Raw genomic sequence first — 21,520 nt, 5'->3', positions numbered from 1 at the left:
ATAAATAGCAGTCTGATTTTTGCATGAGAGTTTAATCTCTGTTCGGAGAGTTTAAGTCTATTCTGTCGGACAAAATAAATGTGCCGTTTTCGTGCTATGACCGTTCCAAATTTTTAACCTGTTCCACAATTAAAACTGCCCCTGTTCCAGTGTTCCCATATACCAAAGTTTATCCGACTAGACACCCTTAAGCTATTAACAAATTTTCAGCTTGCTATTAATCAACTTTTTTTTCATACGCGGGATCCAGACCTAAAAAACTTAACCACAAAAGCAATTAAGAAATTTGAAGTTTTAGATGAATAGAACCAATTACTTGATGACTTTCAAATTTTATTTACAAAATAGAAAAATGTTGATTTTAAGTTAAACCAGGTTAGGAATCTAAAAATTTTAAGTGCGAACATTTTATTAGACTGTAATATACGTACATATACAGAGTGGGCCAAAGAAAACAGTCCACCTCGATATTTGGCAGTATTTATTAGATTTTAAGGAAATGACAAAACAGGTCGATTTTTGATCTAAGTGGGACACATTTTTACGGTACATACATTTGTCATTTGTCAACCCCCTGCTCCCTTCCACTCCGACCCCTTATTTTTAAATAGGGAATAGGGGTCGTGTGATAGCTCATTTAAAAGGTTACTCGATTCTCTATTCAGTAATATAAACATAAACATAATTATTTATACAGGGTGTTCAAGAAAAAAATATTTTAATGAAATTAATTGACACAAAAAGAAGAATGTATGTAATTTATTTAATTCAAAATACATTCTACTGCTGTCACAAAACAGAAAAAAATGTTTTTTGATAAATAAATATTGCTCTTCGCTTAATTTAAATATTCAAGCTGCCACCCATCTGCCTCTTGGTAGGTTGAATATTGAATTTAAGCGAAAAACAATATTTATTTATCAAATAAACATTTTTTCTGTTTTCTGTCGGTAGTGGAATGTATTTTGAGTTAAATAAATTGCATACATTCTTCTTTTTGTGTCAATTAATTTAATTCAAAATAATTTTTCTTGTACACCCTGTATAAATAATTATGTCAATGTTAATATTACTGAATAAAGAATTTAATAACATTTCAAATGAGGTAGCACACGACCCGTATTCCCTATTTAAAAATAACGGGTGGGGAAAATGGAAGGGAGGGGGTTGACAAATGACAGATGTATGTACCGTAAAAATGTATGCCCCTTAGATTAAAAATCGACCTGTTTCTTCATTTCCTTAAAATCTAATAAATACTGCCAAATAACGAGGTGGACTGTTTCCTTTGGCCCACTCTGTATATGTATGTATAAAATGTTCGCACTTTAAATTTTTAGATTGCTAACCTGGATTAACTTTAAATTAATTACAGTCGGAAAAATGAAAGAATACCCATGAACGAACATATAAAACACGCTGTATTTTCCTGTCACCGTGTCACAAAGAAAATTGTCCAGTGCAAGTACATGTAACAATAATTATTACATGTACTTGCGCTGGCCAATTTTGTGTGTGACACGGTGACAGGAAAATACAGCGTGTTTTATATGTTTGTCCATGGGTATTCTTTTATTTTTCCTACTGTATGTATATTAATACTATGTATATTATGTATATTATTAAAAAAACAAATTTGCGGGAAAAGTTTTATTAATAATATTAGAATTAGTATCAATAAATAAAATCATTTTTTTTTAATTAGAAAATTTAGATACCTTTTTGTCAAGTGATCTCTGGCAGTTTTTAAAACTTTTTTCTGTTAATATCCCTCATTCTAATATATGTTCGTGTTCTGCACATGCATAATATCACCTCAAATGGCATTATAGTCTCGGTTTTAATAAATTACTAATAAAACTAATAGTTATATTATAATAGTTTTAAAAATACACAGTTATGCTAATAAACAACAATTTGTAACTAAAATAATATAGAATTACTTCAATCGTTAACAGCTTAATATTTTAAAACCGCCTCAATCTATTCACTTTCAACGCCACCACATACGAAATAATGCATCCAAACAATAAGCAAATATCTGTTAGGTTCCCACGTGACGTGCTGCGCGGCCGAAACCAAATTTAGCGACGACAATCGGCATACCGGTTCTCTGTGTACCGTGGTGTTGCCATCGTATACGCTAAAAGCTGATTGGCTCCGCCATCTTTTGCTCAGATTTCCGGATTAATTTGGAAGGGGTAAACAGATGATCAGTTGACTTGTTTATTTTTCGTTTACTCTGGTTTAACCTCACTTAACTAGATATATCGAGAAATATTAAATTACTATTATTCAGGTTGAAAAACGCCTTCCTCTAAGGTAAAAGGTTGTGAAGTCGATTGGGGAAAAATAATGTGAAAATGAATTCTTTCCCAAAAGAATCTGAACGACGGAAAGTGTGGATTAAGAATATAGGGTTAAAACAAGATCCAAACAAATATGCTGTTGTTTGTGAAGTAATTTCTTCAAGTAAAATTAATTGAGTATTTGCATTTGATGCATTCTTTTTATAATATTTATATCATTAAAAAATATTGTATTCAATTTTTGAATGTTTAGGAACACTACTTCTGACATGTGGAAAAAAGTTAGACAAGATGGCAGCAGAAAATTAAAATGCAATGCTGTACCAACAATATTTAGAGAAGAAAGCGAAAATATTTAATTATTTATATTGGTTTTTTGTTTATTCACCAATTTAACACCTATAGATATTTGTATAACAAGAGAGTGAAGTGCACCTTTTCCTCCCAAGAATAAAGTTTACATAGTTTACTACAGACTACAGTAATCATTCAAGGGAGGAAAAGGCACTTCTCCCATTTTATACATTTTTCCACCTCCCTCAAATAAGTCATTTTTTCATTTTTAAAATATTTATATAACTGTTGATTGAATACGTGAATCATAATTGAATACAGGAATTTTTGTATTCAATCAACAATAGAACTAACAAAATTTATTAGAGAACTAAAACTAACAAGTAGGTACAGTATAACTATCAAATTATTAATGAAAAATTTTTAAATCAAAATAACAATTTACTGTTATTACCATTTTGCAACATCTATAAATAAAATTTAAAATGTATGGATACTTACCTAATAGAAAATAGAGTAATAGTATAGGGTGTCAATAAGTTATTTCATCTATGCTATGACATAGTATGACGTCAACATCACTTTTACTTTTATTCCCTAGGGATTAAAAGTACTTTGTTTCCCTAGGGAGAAAAAAATATGACTATGCTCCCTACAATGAGGCCAGGAAATGTATACTTTGGATAGAGGTAGGTGGGAAAATCTGTTTTATTCAGTTATTGTGATTTGTTTCTTACAGACAATCGGTTTGTTCTAGCACGAGTTTCAAACGGTCTGAAACTATTAGCGAATAGTGGACCAGCGTGAGTAGAGGGGATAGCACTCATAACTGTATTATGTTCTCTCACTGACCAACTGTTTGCTGACTAGTTCGACTGTTTGCTAGAACAAACCTATTATTCAAACAAAATGTCCTCTACGTCAGACTGATCAGAATTTTAAAAATGTGTCATATCAATCAAATCAAAAAATTTCAAAAATTGTTCCTGTAACCATTTTTAGTGGAAATAATAACAGTACTTATATTGGATCAGAGAGCCACCCATTTCATTGTTAAAGTATGATAAACTAAAAGTTAAACAATTAGGCATGCACTTTATATTATATTTAATGAAATATAACCCACTGGTACTCGTACAAACTTGACGGCAAGCAAATAAATTCAACAAATTTTTCCTCATTTATTAGTTTTTCACTACCGTTAAGTTTGGAAACAAGCACTGTTGCCAAATAAAAACATATACAGTCGGAAAAATGAAAGAATACCCATGAACGATCACATCAATCACATATTTTGTATTTGCTGTTTTTTTTTCATAAATAATAAATGAGAGAGATAGATTATTAATAATCTGAATAATATGTGATTGATGTGATCGTTCATGGGTATTCTTTCATTTTTAGGACGGTATGTATTTACCACAGCAACTACAGGTGACACTGTTTCTCTTTGTCTTTAAGAGTGTGAAACAAAGATAACTACAGTGGGAAAAATAAAGAATACCCATGAACGATCACATCGATCTCTTATTTTGTGTTTCCTATCTTTTTCTATAACAAACGTTTATTATTTATAGAAAAAGACAACAAACATAAATTAAGTGATTGATGTGATCGTTCATGGGTATTCTTTCATTTTTCCAACTGTATCTAATATACGCTGAGCTCGTAGGTAGAGGGGATAATTAAAAAATCGCGAGAGCCAGTAGTGACAAGTCTGTAAACCTTTACTGGAAATTTGACATAAATGTCAAAGTGAATAATTTAAAATTGAAATTAAAAACATTAATTAGAAAAAATATTAGTTGGTCAAAGCTGTGGTATATATTTTTATCTTAAGTATACTTACGGTTTAAATACTGAATTAAGTTTTTTAATATTTTGTAATATCTAATTATAATTAGATATAAATCATCTAAGCGCCATCTACACGATAATTGTGAATGTATCTGAAGTAAGAAATTAATATTTCATTAAGAGAACGTTAAAACAGTTAGCAAAATTTTTAAAAAATCGATTACAATTTAATTACTTTTTTGCGTTGTAAATATTAAGCGATAAAATTAAATAATAAATTTAAAAATTACTGGTGAAAGTTGAATTAGCAATCCGCTAGAAGCGACACCAGCGAAGCTCAGAGCGTATAAGTGGGTGCGTTTGGACGACCATAGCGGCCGACTGTCAGCAGAAATCGGCTGAGTGGTTGTATCCAGCTGTGATAGGGAAAGCTTAGTAAATCTCTCAGCGGCTGACTTCCAGCGGTGACGTCTGACAGCTACTACTGGCTCAGCTGTCCAGCCGCTGTGGTCATCCGAACGCACCCAGTGTCAGTCATGTTTTCCTATAGTATAGAAGGCTTAGATAGGTTATGTAAGATTTTTGTTTGTTTATTTTTTCTTCTTCTTTTGTGGCCTTTGGAAGCTGTGCCCATTTAGCCAGCAACATTTCTTAAAATTAATGCCTAACTAAACCTACCCTACAAGAAAACCATTACGAACCTAAACGACCAATCAAGGATACGGAAGGGAAAGTAGTTATTTAAAAAATAAACTGTTGTTAAAATATAAACTAAATAAATAAAATATAAATTGAAAACAATAATTTGACATTATAAATGTAACCTCCAATATTATGACAGACGTCAGTTACCATGACATCATATATTATACTCGTCACTAATTCTAGCCAATGAAATGCTTGCTATAATAGGAATGGCATATCAAAAAAATCTGACTATTCTCTATATATTTTTTCAAATTTAGAATATGGCAACAAGGGGAAAGTTATGTGCATTCCTCATTGTTTGACTTTTCCTATATCTTTAGTATCAGGTCATCGTACAATACAAATACTTCCTGCAATGATTGGAAGTAATGCAGAACAAGAATTGAATTTGGAATCGCCGAGAAAAAGGATTGGTGTACAAAATAAGAAAGTTTATAAAGGACAACAAACATCTTCCATAAGCGATCAAAATTGTATAACTGAAATTCAGGAAATAGATTCTGCTCCACCTTTAGGTATAAAAAATATTTTGACATTTTTTTTATTTAATACACAATTTAATTTACCATCTGATCATGAAGCTATAAGTAAATGGTGTGAATATTGAACACATGAGGGAGAAGCTGCCATGTGGCAACTCTCCTGTATAATACATTTTATATTAGTTCACATAAATAGTTAATTTATTAAGTCTGTTGGCCATGGTTTCTTCAGTCACCTTTCAAATCCAGGAGGGGTATTTAGCAGTCTTGATTCGTTACTTGGATGATCCGTTGTCCATCAAGGAAGTTTCTTGTGATTATTCTAATTTCTTCCTCTACCAAGGATGTGGCAGAGTCATCTTGTATAGAGTTTTGTTCAAGTGTAAACACTTTTTTGCGCCAGTCCAGAGCTGTCTGCCAGCGCTGTCTTGAATAGAAAGGTGGTCTATTTTTCATGCCACTGGCATTCCAGTGAGACTGGCACCAGTTTCTGGATACATGTAAACGTTACTTTATTTTATGTAAATATTATTTTCATTCTAGAATCAAAGGGAGACTCTTTTAACAGGTAAATGACGCTATCATTCTTTTTGTTCTAGAAAAACTGTAAATAGTATTTAAGGCAACGATTGTGAATGAGTGAGAAGTCTAATAAAGCCACGACGAGATACTGTATTAGAGCATACGATTTTGAGGTATTTTTGATTAGATAAATTTTGTAAAGTACAATATAAATTAGATTTGATAATGTGTAGTATTTCCTAATAAATTAAATACTATTAAGTGTTTATTGTTCTTGTAAGTTAGTGTGGTAAATAAATAATATGAAGTAAGTCTGTGTATTTAAATTAATATAAGTGTTCTTATTTAAAAATAAATAAAGTCAATTCAAAATAAATATTAATGCCTAAAAATCAAATTAGTAAAGTCGCTCACATGTCACTAGCAAAGAAACTTGTCAGCTTTTTGTTTCCGGTTGATTTGGACAGGTTAAGAATTTAAAGTGGTAACACTACATGTTAAATCAATCATTTTAAATTGTTTACAGTTTTACTTACAGTAGGAGATGTAACATACTTTTGTTTACCAGTATGCAAAAATTAAAAAATCTCATAGATATTGAGTCACTACTCAAGAACTAACAAATTGTGAAGAGCACAAATATGCCTGTACTTCGTTATCTGTCCAGGGCCGATATCAATTGATTGTCACAATATTGTATAGGTATAGAATAATTCATTCTATTACAATTAACAGTTTTTAGGTTTCCATACTTCTAAAGGAAAAACGGACCCTTATAGGCTCGCTATATACTTATACTATGGCCAAAAAGCGGTAGTGAGAATAGAAGACATAACATCAGAAGAAATAGAAATGAAAAAAAAAGGTGTTCGACAAGGGTGTATACTTTCACCAATATTATTTAATATATAGGTACTCGGAAGACATATTAAGTAAGACAATGGATGAAATAAACATAGGCATTAGAATTAATGGCATGATCATAAATAACCTGAGATACGCTGATGATACAGTTCTTTTAGCCGAATCACATGAAAACCTACAGATACTGCTTACTTAATAAAGAGACCGCAGTAAGTGGAGAATATGGACTATCGCTTAACATAAGCTTTATTCCAGCAATGTTCCATTAATTTTATCTGTCTCTTCCACATTAACCAAGAAGAGGTGTTGAAATTTCTGATACATTTCCAGTGGATACATTACTAGCTATTCGTGATGAATAATGAGTAATACAGACTTAAAAATTCATACAGACCTAGCAGTCATTACTTAGCTTTTGATTAAAATTGACAAATCTAAACGCACAAGTGATCTATTACTTTTCTGTCCAAAAAACGTTTATATGTTTTTTGTCATTTTGAATTAAACACCTATAAGTTCGTTTATGCTTTATGTTTCTAGCTTGATTCTATTTTTGAAGTTATTAGGTGCGATTGGGAAAAATGTTGTGAGTTTTTTTATAAAACTAACAGTATGCACTATTGTGCACACAGACAATATAAAGTTAGTTGCTAAATCTTTCAAGTTACGTATCGGTGGAAATAAAGTGTGAACAAAATATATTGGTGTTTTTAGTAAATATATGTTTTATAATTTTTTAATTTGTGCTATTCTTTTAATGAAATTTTTTGGAAAGTAGTAAGTATTAAAATTTAATTTATTATTTAAATAAATTACAAATAAACTGTTTGTTTTGAATCTATTTATTTCCTTGAAATAGTTGAAATCATATATACAGTAGACGCTCTCTTAACCGACCATGAGGGGAGCTGCCCATAGGTCGGATAATCAAAAAGTTGGTTAAACTGAAAATCTTTAAAACCACCCTCAGAAAGACATTACATATGTAACTCTATTAAAAATATATATATTTTATGATCTATAAACAAAAAAGTAGTATGTACATATAGTCCGTCCGCTATAACTTTTCCCATGGGTCACGATTCATTTTCAAACAAATTAAGTCAAAATATAAAGTGAAACGAATGTCGATGTGTATATACATACGTAATTAACAATATCACTCACAAGACAAATTATGAAACTTGTATGACCTCTAATCTAAAAATAGTATCATCCAAAAAGGTGTAGGGTCGGTCGGTTAAGAGGGCGTCTACTGTAAGTATAACTTACATACATAAAAGTACACACTATTTTTTAATCCATGTTTAAACACTGGTTATGTCACTAGTATTAAAAGAGGCACCTAAACACATTTTGCAAATTATGACAAAAACTAATCTTGTAAGTAACAGACCAGTTTAGCTCCAGCATCCTCATCTGATCTTCCCCCTTTTCTAGCAACAGTTTATGCCTGGGAGAATCCACCTGCAGAATAACTGATAAATGCTTATACTTTTCATTAACAATAACCATACTAACTCCTTCCACGCTATGTATTCTGCTTTACTATTTTGACCAGCTTCTTATCTTATTCCCAGTATCTTCCACACATCCGAACCTAAAAGACTTAAACTCGTACTCTCACCTTTTCTATAGAATTATCACAATACCGTTTTAGCTTTTTAAGAAGCAAATGATATTTTTACAATCAAATCAGTGTGAAACCAATTATTGCAAGCTCCACTGCAATCCATAATGAGACCAGAATTTTGTTTACAATGATTTGGTTCAGATTCAGTTTCTGTTATGAATTAACGTCTTTTTTCTCCGAATCAATATTGCACTATCGATAGGCACTTCAGACTTTCTCAAAACAAGCAGTTCTAATAAAAGAACATAACATTAATTTAATCAAAATATAATTTTGCATTTTTTCATTTTTTGCAATTAGGGAATCCATCGACCTGTCAAAGTTAAATCACGTGATCTTTGGTTGGCACACAAAACTGTTCTTAACCTAAACTCAATGTAATTATTGATTTTTCTTATTTGTTTTTTGTCGTGATTTTGAGGTAGTATAGTATTTAAAGACATTCATTAGATTAATTATTTTATAAACTTTACGTTTTTGGTGATTTTGAGTGCTGACAACATGCCTGTGACTTGTATATTAGTGAACTGTGGAAGTCCAACTGATCGGGATAATGTTAATTTTAATTTGTTTTTTGTCCTGATTTTGAGCTAATATAGTATTTAAAGACATTCATTAGATTAATTATTTTATAAACTTTACGTTCTTGGTGATTTTGAGTGCTGACAACATGCCTGTCACTTGTATAATAGTGAACTGTGCAAGTCCAACTGATCAGAATAATGTTAATTTTAATTTGTTTTTTGTCGTGATTTTGAGCTTAATATAGTATTTAAAGACATTCATTAGATTAATTATTTTATAAACTTTACGTTCTTGGTGATTTTGAGTGCTGACAACATGCCTGTCACTTGTATAATAGTGAACTGTGCAAGTCCAACTGATCAGAATAATGTTAATTTTAATTTGTTTTTTGTCGTGATTTTGAGCTTAATATAGTATTTAAAGACATTCATTAGATTAATTATTTTATAAACTTTTCGTTTGTGGTGATTTTAAGTGCTGAAAACATGCCTGTAATCTGTATAGTAGTGAACTGTGGAAGTCGAGCTGATCGGATAATGTTAATTTTTTTCGTGTTCCCTCTATAGGGCTTTTTATTCACAGTCATTTGTTTTGAGCTTCTGTCATATGTCGTATAATCCGTGTATAGTAATATTATACACGGATTATACAACATCTGACAGAAGCTCGAAACAAATGACAATCGATGAAAACGTATTAGAAACTCATTTATGTTTCCTCACCTAACTAAATTGTCAAATAACAGGACGCACTCATGCTAGGAATTATGGTTTTTATTAATATTATTACAATTATTTATATGTGACACTAACGTAACTAGTGACATTCATTTTTAGGCCAATGTGACAAACTTTATTAATACTAAATTTTAACATTTATCCCCTATTTTGTTAAAACAATATTATTTTGTTTTTCATTCTATTCAAAATAAATGCAGTTTTGACAGGGAATTTGTTTTGTTATTTATTTATTCCATATAGACCTGGATCCCGTGTACCAAAAAAAAGTTGATTAATAGCAAGCTGAAAATTTATCAATAGCTTAATGGTGTCTAGTCCGACAAACTTTGATGTACGGGAACACTGGAAGTTTTAACTGTGGAACAGGTTAAAATTTGGAATGTCAAACTACGAAAATGTTTATGTAATTTGTCAGATAAAACTTCCAATTGATTTGCTACCAATTCATTAAACTCTCATGCAAAAACCAGACTGGTGAAAAAATCACCAACTGGGCATTTTAATGAGTAGAACACGAAGACCATGTCAAACTACAGGAATCATGTTGGTTAGTAATAGCAGTCTGATTTTTGCATGAGAATTTAATGAAAGGATAACAGATCAATTGGATGTTCTGTCCGACAAAATATATGGGATGTTTTTGTAATCTGATGTTCCAAATCTGAGTTTCCAAACTGTTTCACAATTAAAACTACCCCTGTTCCAGTGTCACAATACATCAAAGTTTGTCCAACTGGACACCGTTAAGCTAGTAACAAATTTTCAGCTTGCTATTAATCATTTTTTTTGGTACATGGGATCCAGACCTAATAGGTTTGTTCATAGTACGACACAAATGATTAGCAACTGCTGCCAACCATCAGATGCATGAGCAGTTAACAGTTAGCGTTGTGCAGTTAATAGTTAGCATTCATAGACTACGAATGCGCATGTGTCTGATGGTTGGTAAGAGTTGCTGATCGTTCTACGAACAAACCTATCAGTAAGCACAATTTGTGATATCCATGGGTAGTTACTAACAGAAAGAGGCAGGATTTGATTTTTAAAACATTTATTTTAGAGTCAAAACATAGTCATACCTTAAACGATAAATGTATATTATCATTACAAGTTGATACTAATTACAAAAATAAATACACATTTAAAAGACCAATACATAATTACTCATGATGAAGAAGTACATTATAATTAAAAATGAATAACCATTTTCATATCACTAAAACACAATGCCAAAGCCATCTTATATTTCAATTCATTTAGTGAGTGCAACAAGCACTCTGACCGAACAGTTTCAAAATTCATTAGTTTTTCATCAGAGAATGCATATGTTGCTATCTCCAAACCATGTAGCTGTAACATATGTACATACATTGGGTTCTTCTTCGTCTGTCTTGCCCTGAGCATACTAAGCTAAAAATAGGATTGCTGCAATATGGCTACAGACTTCACTATTACCGGCCATACGCATACAATGTGAATTTGCTATGTCATCAGAACTGGCTATCACCCCACCCAAGCATTTAGTCATTTAGCATTAGATTTTTGGAAATATTCACCTAAAAAAAATATTTTATTTTTTTGGAAATTCTTCAACTACAAAAATTTATTTTTATTAGAGTATTTGCGTTCTTTACAATGATTGAGAATATTTTATTTAAAATCAGACATTCATATAATATAATTCTAGAACAATCATGACAGTAATTCAAATATATGGCAGTAATAAATCATTTTCAGAGAATTATGGAGTTCACAGTTTACAGATTAGGACGATAAACAGATTGGATGATATGTCTGGTTTCATACAGATATATAAACGTAAATAAATCTAATATTTAAAACCAATTTATCCAAAAGACACTAATACTGTTATCCATATATTTCTTAATGGTGAATAAATAAAATAAAGGCATACCTTTCCGACAATAATATGGAAATCAGGAAATCATTAACAATTTTTACTCCATTCAAAACAAATCCAGCTGTAAAATATTTATGTGCCTGAAGGCTTTTGTATGCTTTCATCTGCTGCTTAGAGTAGCAACTGTGACATATCAGACTCCACCAGATATGTATATGTATAAATATCTATAATAGTAACTTGATGGACTGCACTTTACTGTAAAATCCAATTCTGACTGAATTGCGTATGGATCTAAATCCCCAATTATTTTCAGCTTCAATAAATATCTAGAACATTAAAAGAAATAATGTTATTGCTTGCAAAATTCATCATTATTGATAAAAATATCGGGGCAAAATGAACAGTAAAAAAAATTGTTTCGCCTACCTTTCTCGCAACATCTGGAGTTTCCAATAATAATTTCCTTAAATAATCAGTTTGCATTGTGGTAAAGTTTATAAAGTTCGCAAAAACAGGAAACGAAATCCAAATGAATCCAAAATACGACGATAAACAATGAAAAATTATTGAAAAATAGATACAAACATAACCTCTTTGTTAGTTTGTGTGCCAACCAGAGGTCACGTGGTTTGGATTGCCCATAGATATATAATACTCTAGATTGCGCCTTACGATCTTAAAATGGGTGACGGTTGCGACAGAGATAAATGAGCCTATTTGGTCGGTAGTCTCTTTCTAATTCAAGGGGAGTATCGACGACGTCACTATCCTACTCTGTCGTCGAGTATTTTAGATGGTATGACAGTTCGAGCGGATGGCGACGAGAACTGGTCGTTTGTCTTCGGACTTGGATAATCCTGGTTCGAATCCCATACCAATCTTTACTTTTTTTATTTTTTATTTAATCAATATTGCGTTTATTAGATATTATTACATCTCTAAAGTAAATCTATGCAAAGAAATATATAACAAATAAGAAAAACTGTGTAGGTACCTATAGATTTTTAAAAATATAAAAGCCAATGTTATTTTTTTAATAAGTTAATTGTAGAATAGTATAAAGTAATTGTTAAAAATATTCGTAAAAAATTACCAATAATTAATATCAACATAATGTACCATCGATTTATTAATTGAATCGGTCATTTCAAAAACAACATGAGTCACATATTCCTAATTTTACAGAAGAGCAAAGAAAACTAACTATAGTCGAAAGATGGATGAAATGGATGACATCAAAATTCAGAGTTATATTGTAGTTCTGTTCCTAATGTTTTTACTGGACTGGTGTCGTTTTTGCACACAACTTTTATATTAAAGGAGTCTATTCCTCTCAAAAAGTTAGTTTCTGAAAATTGTGGACTTTGCTGTTTTTGAAATGACCGATTCAATTATAAGTAATTAGACATTATTTTTATTTATGAAACTATTGTTACAATTTTTTAAAAAAGTAGAAGCAAAACAAACATTCACATCATTCGAATAAGGACGAATTTATATTAACGAATGACTTTTATTTTACTATGCAGTTCGCAAATTATGTATTCCAATATTAACTTACTATACATACATTTATTATCTGCTAGATTTACTTAGGTCCATTTTTCAGATGTAAAAATATCTAATAAACGCAATATTGATTAAATAAAAATAAAAAAAAGTAAAGTTGGTATGGGATTCGAACCACGATTATCCACGTCCGAAGACCAAAGACCATTTCCCGTCACCACCCGCTCCAACTGTCAACACATATTACTCGATAAAGTGGGATATTCACGTCGTCGATATTCCCCTTAAATTAAAAAGAGACTACCGACCAAATAGGCTCATTTATCTCTGTCGCAATCGTCACCCATTTTAAGATCGCAGGGCGCAATCTAGAGTATTATATATCTATGGGATTGCCTACTATATACATAACCTCAATCTTCTTTTTACAACTGACAGTTACGTAAAATTTATATTTTTGTGTGCGACTAGGGCAACCAGTGATCACTGAGGGCGGCCATATTTTGCTCTGGTTTCCGGGCTTGGCTACACTCTCCCTGGACGCACTCTGGACTTGGCAGAGCAGAACCATTGGATGACCCACCATAAATAAATAATAATTATCACGTAAATATGAATTATGTTGAAAATATTGTTCCTTAATACACAGATTTACAATTTCGTGAGCATATACAATTATGTATCTCCTAATTTTCAATTACTTTATAATTAAAACCATTGTAAAATAAATATTTTCAAATAATCGCGCCATTACAATATATTTCTTAAACACGTTCAATATTGAAGCGATACAAATACTACGTTCAATAAAATGGCGACCGCTTCGTCAACACGTTGAAGTTTAGCCTAAATTGACATGACGTTCACCAGAAAAATCTTAAACAGTTGCAGAGCGCTGACGTAGCGCACTGGTCTGGTGAACGCACCCAAATATTACCGCTTCATTTAGCATTGCCGGATGAAAATTAAGGTTCCCATATGACGTCACGCGTTCGCCTTCCATGCGTGCGAACATATCGGTTCTCTGTGTACCGTGATGATGAATAAGAAGAAGAAGAAATTCTCACTTCTACTTATAACCTAACCTTAGAATCTTAGATACAAGTTGATTTTATAGCAAGTTTAGTATTTCTTTGATATTTCTAATTTTTATTCATTTATCATATTATACTTTATAGTTGAAGACTGTGGTTGAAGGTTGAAAGTTGCTACCAACATCAATATAATATCTTGAAGACTATAAAATAATTGAACTGGAAGAAGCAAATCACCCAGGTGAGATTAATAATAAAAAATGTAAGCATAAGCGGTCATAAGAAATATTCGATTGCAAAAAAAGAACGGAAGTAGCATCGTGATTTAAGAGCTGTGTGCTACAGGAGCAAGCAAAATTATCTCAAGTTACTGTCTGAGGGTACTTCCACATATCACACCTCCACTAAAAAAGAGTCAGAACTCAAAAAAACGTTGTTTTGAGAAAATCGATGTTAAAGATTTTAGTTCAGGTGAACATCTATTTGTCAGTTCCATGACTAAATGCAAGCTGATATGTTATTTTATTGTAAATGGGAATATATCCGTGGCTGGCGTGAATAACTTGACAAATCGAAATTTTGCATTTTTCTGATATTTATTACAACAAATTGTTTATTAATGAATTTATGCAGTGAATATACTGACAACTCTTTGAAAGCCGTGATATATTTAATATCTATAGATATCAAATTGATAAAACAAAATATAAATTTGACCAGTCGAGTTGTTGACATAATCCTTGCTTTAAATTAATTTACATATTTTTATAACTCATTTTGTGATGTTTCACTTGTTAGAATGCCACTATATCTAATGTGATACCTTGACTTATACAGTTATTCCTGCTCCTCTTTTTGTAATAATAAATTATAACTAGTTATGTGAAACTTGACGTCTCGTTTATGACTATTATGTAGGTATTTTGATATCTCGCCTTGTCATTTTGGGTACAATATGATCTTCAGTTGATAAAATGAAATGCACAATTTGTACATTTCCCGCCTTCAATATCGGGATGCTTCAATTAGATGCGTGGGTCACGTGCTGAACATACAGTTAACGGTTTTCTGTTTGCTGCTCTTCAGTTGTTCAGTTAATCACACATGTTAATGTTGGTAACCTCAGTTACCTCTGTTACAATGGCGAAGCGGGTGCAATTTTAAAGAGGGCTGCACAAAAATGCCAAAGAAAGTTGTGTACCAAGTAATGATGAGGAATTTCTGTTATTCCAGAGAATAGCAAGTATTCCAGAGAATAGAAAGTTGTTCACCAAAAATCATATTCTATCTTTTCCTAGCTACCAAAGCCATTACTGTAGAAAATCCACAAATAAAAAATATTTATCTCCTGATCTTTCTGTAGCAAAAATGTATATGTTATATAAAGAAACTTGCTTACAGCTGGTTTCTTTAAAACTGTACTCAAATTGTTTTCACGACTTAAAACTGTCTTTTAAAAAACCTTCAAAAGACACGTGTGATATGATAACGATGCAGATGAAGTTAGCTGAGGAAAATGGAGATTTAAAAATTCAATTAGCTGTGCATCATTTGCAGACTGAAAAGGCTTATTCTGCAAAACGCACCAGTAAAGCAAGAGCACAAGAAGATTCCTCGTTTCGGGCTTATGCGTTTGACCTCCAACAGTGTGTAGTCACACCACTTTTACAAACTTCAATTGCCTTTTACAAGAGGCAGCTTTGGACCTTTAATTTAACAGTTCACGACTTGGCAACGGATGAAGCTACGTGTTACATGTGGGATGAGACAATTGGAGCATGTGGTGCAAATCAAACCGCATCCAGTCTGTGGCACTTTTGTTTAAGTTATCTTCCACCAGTTGTCAAGGACATTACATTCTTTTCAGATATTTGCTGTTGGCAGAATAAAAATAACATCGTGGCAATGATGTTTACATTTTTAATAGATTAGTTTCTAAAGCACCCAACTTTAGAAATTATTAATCACAAATTTCTCCTTAGTGGTCATAGTCACATGGAATGTGACTGAGCAGGCCATTATTAAGAAAACTAAAAAAAAACACAAATGAAAATTAACCATCTTCTTGATTGGATTCAACTGGTTAGATCATGCAAGATAAAAAAAAACCCATTTAAAGTTGTTCATATGAGTTTAAACAATTTTTATAACTTTGCTGAGCTTGGCTTAAGAAAAGGACCTTTCACAATTAGAAAAAAGGATGTTGCTGGAGATAAGTTTTTATGGCAACCAGATAAATGGCTGCAATATCAAAAATCCGTTGGCGAAATTCATTTTAAAGATAATCTCGAAGATAATACCCCCTTTAGTTGTTTTACTGTCAAAAAAAAAGAGGAAAACCTACACACTCATTTCATTTAAACGTTATAACGAATAAACCTTTACCAATAAGAAAAGAAAGAAGATCTGGATATTTTGAGTCTAATAAATCAGTTGTTCCACGACTTCTATTTAAGGGGCTATTAGCACACTACGGTAAAAATAGGTGGCGAATTTGTAAACTAAAGTTTAACAATTGTTTGAATAGATGGCAGCACATACATATATTTTATTATTAAATTTAGTTCTCTGAACGACCCAGCATTGATGCCATGTATTGCAACTTAAGCTCGGCACAGCTCGCTCTCAATCGTACTTTGTATTTACAGATGACAATTTTTAATCCTTTCTTTACCTGCCTAGGGTAAATTCTCATTAATACATACTAAACGTTCAATCATTTGGAAATAGGTTATTGTATTATTTAATATTGTATTTACATACAGCAATTCGTAATTATTTACCTGCTCAAAAAGATTTATTTCAAACTAAAGAAATTTGCAATTATTTGAAATACAAGTGAAGGGTACATGGGAAGAACGGCAATAGTCCATTTGGATTTTTCTCGAGCACACTGAACTTTAAGGTTTATTAACTTTTTATAAAATCAAATTTAAAGAAAAATAATCAGTCAAATTTAAAGAATAACGGACTATTGCCGTTCTTCCCCTGTACCCTTCAAGTAAGTGCCTATCTAAATGACCAAAAAAGAATTATGCTAATACTCAGAATGAAGATCGAGTATAAAATTAGTATTTTTAATAAATGTAAATGTAAAATACGTAAGTCAATTGAAAAACAGCGTCACTACAATAACTTTTTTCATATTGAATGTTTTTTCAACAGGGGAAGTTTTTTCCTCAGAAAATTTCACATTTTCATTTCATTTCTCATTTCAACATGCGAGGCAGAATAATAATTAGCCTAATGAGCCACTTACTTAAAACATTTTTAAAAGTGATACACAGCAGAATATATAAAAATTGCGAAGAACAAGTATCATGGATAAAGATTGGATTCTATCTGGATTCTGTTGGATTCTTATTGACTGCCCAAGTGCTTATGCAGAAGTGCAGATATGTCAATATATTTGTTTTATCAACTACAAAAAGGCATTTGATAGAGTACAACATGATAAGCTCATACTCATAACCATCTTGGAGGAAACTGGATTAGATGATAGATCTAAACAACATTAGATATGCCAACGACGCAGTAGTTTTTGCAGATAGCCTAGCTAGATGATTTGCAAAGAATAATGTCGCGCATATAGTGAACATGGACTTAATTTCAATATGAAAAAAGAAAGTAATGGTAGTCAGTAAGAGCGAAATATATTACATACACAGCTTTTGGTTAACCAACAACCAATTGACAGAGTGGACAGCTACACATACCTTGGTACCTACATAAACAGTCAATGGGACCACTCTAGTGCAATAAAACAACTCATAGGAAAAGCGAGATCAGCGTTCATTATGATGAAGTCTCGTTTCAGAAGTCACATTTACCACTTGGTAACAAAATTTCTATTATCAGATCCTATGTATTTTCTAGATTATTATACGGAGTAGAAGCCTGGACTCTTTCCGAAGCTTCTTTAAGAAAACTCAAGGCATTCGAGATGTGGTATTACAGACGCATTTTAAGAATTTCGTGGATGGGTTGTGTGACTAATGTTGAGGTCTTAAGTAGAACGGGCAATGATCCCATTGATCCCATTTCGAGTTGACAACTGTTCCAAGTTATACATATCAGTGTAATGTGTAGTATGTGTGTTGGGTAAATGTTTTGTTACTTAGCAAAGTCCAAGTCATTGTTTTTGCAAAGAAACACTAATTGTATCCGAACGTCTGCGGTCCCTCCGGTGAGTACCGATCCCACAAGGAGAGAAACTATTTTCATTTGTTAATTTTTAATAAATGAAAAATTCTCCACCAAGGTGAGATTTGAACTCACGACCTTTAGGTCCAAAGGTAGGCGTTATTACCACTGAGCCACAGAGGGGTTACAATCATGATTAAAACTCAAACAAAGTCCAAAATGTTTACTGGCAGGGGAGGGGTCACTTTTCTAAACAAAACCACGTGGTTCGTATTTCCATGGTTACAAAACTCGTTTTCAATGTTTTGCAGATTTTTTAACATCCGGCAAACGCGCATCTGTCGCCATTTAATACATCACTGCTGCCATCTACTAAATGACACGTGAACTCAGTTTATCATCTATTAAGTGATAGCCGAACTGATTTATCACTAGAACAATGCCAACTTGTTACGGTTGTATCAACAAAATCCCTAGATTGCAGCTTTTAAGTATAATTTTCATCTTTAGGTACAGTGAAATTTAAAAATTATATCAGTATGAATAATGAACCTTTGCTTAAAATAAAGCTTATTGCACAGTTAATCATTTATGGTAGTTATTTTGTACCGAAGTTCAAAAATTATTACATAAATCCAATTTTTAGGACAGGATACCAAGTAAGTTATGACATGGGTTCCTTTAAGTACAGTTATAAAAAAATTACTGCTTTCTTTGGAAATTTTAACTAGATACTATTAAACTAGAAAGTTTTCAGTTCATGTACATACCCACAAGTTGAAAATTGGTTTTGAAATAGTGACGGTAACTGTACCTAAAAATTATATAAATGTTAACATTGTGTCATACCACCTTAAATAAAAAAAAACAACTGAAACCAAATCAACAGATCCCGAAATTGACGAAAGAGATCCAGATGATGTCGATAATGACAATGCAGATGAAGAGAGCATTGAATAATAACAAAAACGATTATTGTTTTTAATTTTATTTGTATGTGACAAAGAAGATTGTTTTTTTTATTTTAATTACAATTTATTTTATTTCGTTCCCGTTAGTTTCTGAAATAAATATTCCAAACCGAAGTGCATGTTTTATTTGGCTGTAAAGTTACTGTATAGGTCTGGATCCCGCGTGTGAAAAAAAAGTTGATTAATAGCAAGCTGAAAATTTGTTCATAGCTTAAGGGTGTCTAGTCGGACAAACTTTGATATATGGGAACACTGGAACAGGGGAAGTTTTAATTGTGGAACAGGTTAAAAATTTGGAACGGTCAAACCACGAAAACGGCACATGTATTTTGTCCGACAGAACAGACTTAAACTCTCCGAACAGAGATTAAACTCTCATGAAAAAATCAGACTGCTATTTATCACCAAATGAGCGTTTTAATGAGTGGAACATGTAGAATATGTCAAATGACAGGAATTATGACAGGTGATAAATAGCAGTCTGATTTTTGCATGAGAGTTTAATCTCTGTTCGGAGAGTTTGAGTCTGTTTTGTCGGACAAAATAAATGTGCCGTTTTCGTGGTCTGACTGTTCCAAATTTTTAACCTGTTCCACAATTGAAACTACCCCTGTTCCACAATTGAAACTGCCCCTGTTCCAGTGTTCCCATATATCAAAGTTTATCCGACTAGACACCATTAAGCTATTAACAAATTTTCAGCTTGCTATTAATCAACTTTTTTTTCATACGCGGGATCCAGACCTAGTATTTCATCAGATTTATTTGAATCAGAGTAAGTTGCTTATGGTGAATAAGTTGACAAGTACTAGGTGAACAATGTGACAAGTCTGATTTCTATAAAATAACCAAAGGAAATGCCACTTTTTTTCCAGATTTGGAAAAATCGACTAAAATTACTTATATTTACGACACTAAACTAAAAAAAAGTTAATAATCTTTTTCACACCCAATTTTCAAAAATTAAAATCAATGCCCTGAAAAACTGTGTTTTTAGACATGTCAACATATTCGCGCCAGCTACGGATATTAGCTCAATGTTATTGGTGCATTATTTTTCTCAGAAAATTAAATTTTTGCAGTTCTTAGTGAAAAAATAGAAACATGCCGATATTGTGACACTTTTTTAAAACAAGATTATATTATCATCTTAAAAATCACGTTGTTAGAGTATAATAAAACAAACACAAAGAAAAACCCACAAAATTTTTTATTTATTATCACAAAGAGTTATAGAATGCTGAATAACAACTGGGAATGTGATTATGCTTTACTAAATCCAAGAGATCTTTTTTTTTATTCTCTTTAATGCTAAGTACACTTTTGTAAGCCTGTTGTAAGGTACTTGGAATGGTATTGTTTTTTCTTCGGCAGAGATCTACTTACTTGAACTCTTCATCTTTATAGGACGTTTTATAATAGAGGGTGGTAGGATTTTCTGGATTTAACTTAAAAACCTTTACTTCAGTAATCTTCAAAGATTTTATGCCTGTCATGCCTATATCGTCACACAATTTTTTAAGCGAATAAAAATCCAAATAACCGAATTCATTTCCATGGTAGGGTTCTTTCTTCTTTTTTGCCAAACGAATGATTTGTGCATACCTACTGACTTGGTACATAGATAGGACCAGATTTTAAACTTTTCTTTACAGCCTTCTCAATAGTTGAATGAACAGAATCTCCTTCATTCTGACTATGTCCACTTATCAAATATTTATGGGTTATTGAACGTATTTTAGGGTATTTACCCAGAGCATAAATATACATAGCAACTAAAAATCTATTTTTTTGTTGGCCACAACAATTATCTGAAAAGAAAACCTCAAGCCCAGCTTCAGTTTTTTTTGTATGAAATTAAGTACACATGAACCTATTTCATCACTCCCCCTATTTCCATGCCCTTCATGCCAAAAGTAGCATTTCGTTGAACCAGTTTTCAAATCAGACACCGTGAAGTTGTAGCAATTCACCTTCGATTTATAATAAAAAACAGATACAGTTCCTTGCGGCGTAGGAAGATCTGCTTGCAAGCAGTGCCGGCCCGTCGGGGTAGGCAAGGTAGGCGCTGCCTAACCTCTTCAAATGTACAATATAATAATAAATTATTTATTAATATAAATTA

At 32.0% G+C, this 21,520-nt stretch overlaps 1 protein-coding gene and 3 long non-coding RNA genes across 7 annotated transcripts in view; 3 read left to right on the top strand and 1 right to left on the bottom strand.

Annotated features, from left to right (window-relative positions):
* The first annotated feature begins 2,197 nt into the window (after positions 1 to 2,197).
* Positions 2,198 to 6,423, top strand: LOC126880140 (uncharacterized). The gene is made up of 2 exons (XR_007696439.1): positions 2,198 to 2,459; positions 2,563 to 6,423. It is a non-coding gene; the product is annotated as an uncharacterized LOC126880140 (long non-coding RNA).
* Positions 6,424 to 8,862: 2,439 nt separating this feature from the next.
* Positions 8,863 to 10,084, top strand: LOC126880146 (uncharacterized). Its single transcript, XR_007696451.1, has 2 exons — positions 8,863 to 9,313; positions 9,472 to 10,084. It is a non-coding gene; the product is annotated as an uncharacterized LOC126880146 (long non-coding RNA).
* Positions 10,085 to 10,908: 824 nt separating this feature from the next.
* Positions 10,909 to 12,371, bottom strand: LOC126880141 (uncharacterized). Its single transcript, XR_007696440.1, has 3 exons — positions 12,165 to 12,371; positions 11,790 to 12,064; positions 10,909 to 11,430 (listed from the first exon to the last, which is right to left on the bottom strand). It is a non-coding gene; the product is annotated as an uncharacterized LOC126880141 (long non-coding RNA).
* Positions 12,372 to 13,671: 1,300 nt separating this feature from the next.
* The window catches only part of LOC114330393 (zinc finger protein 112-like), a 59,221-nt gene continuing 51,372 nt past the window's right edge, over positions 13,672 to 21,520 (top strand). For 2 of the 4 annotated variants that reach the window (XM_050643887.1, XM_028279733.2), the window contains exon 1: positions 13,672 to 14,522. The gene's annotated coding sequence lies outside the window, so the exon portion shown is untranslated. The remainder of the gene's footprint in view (positions 14,523 to 21,520) is intronic. The other 2 variants (XM_050643886.1, XM_050643885.1) reach the window with 2 other exon arrangements.

This window comes from Diabrotica virgifera, chromosome 2 (genome assembly GCF_917563875.1).
Source record: "Diabrotica virgifera virgifera chromosome 2, PGI_DIABVI_V3a".
Taxonomy (NCBI): Eukaryota; Metazoa; Arthropoda; class Insecta; order Coleoptera; family Chrysomelidae; genus Diabrotica; species Diabrotica virgifera.
Note: the sequence above shows the minus strand (reverse complement) of the source record. Positions and strands in the feature narration are given on the sequence as shown.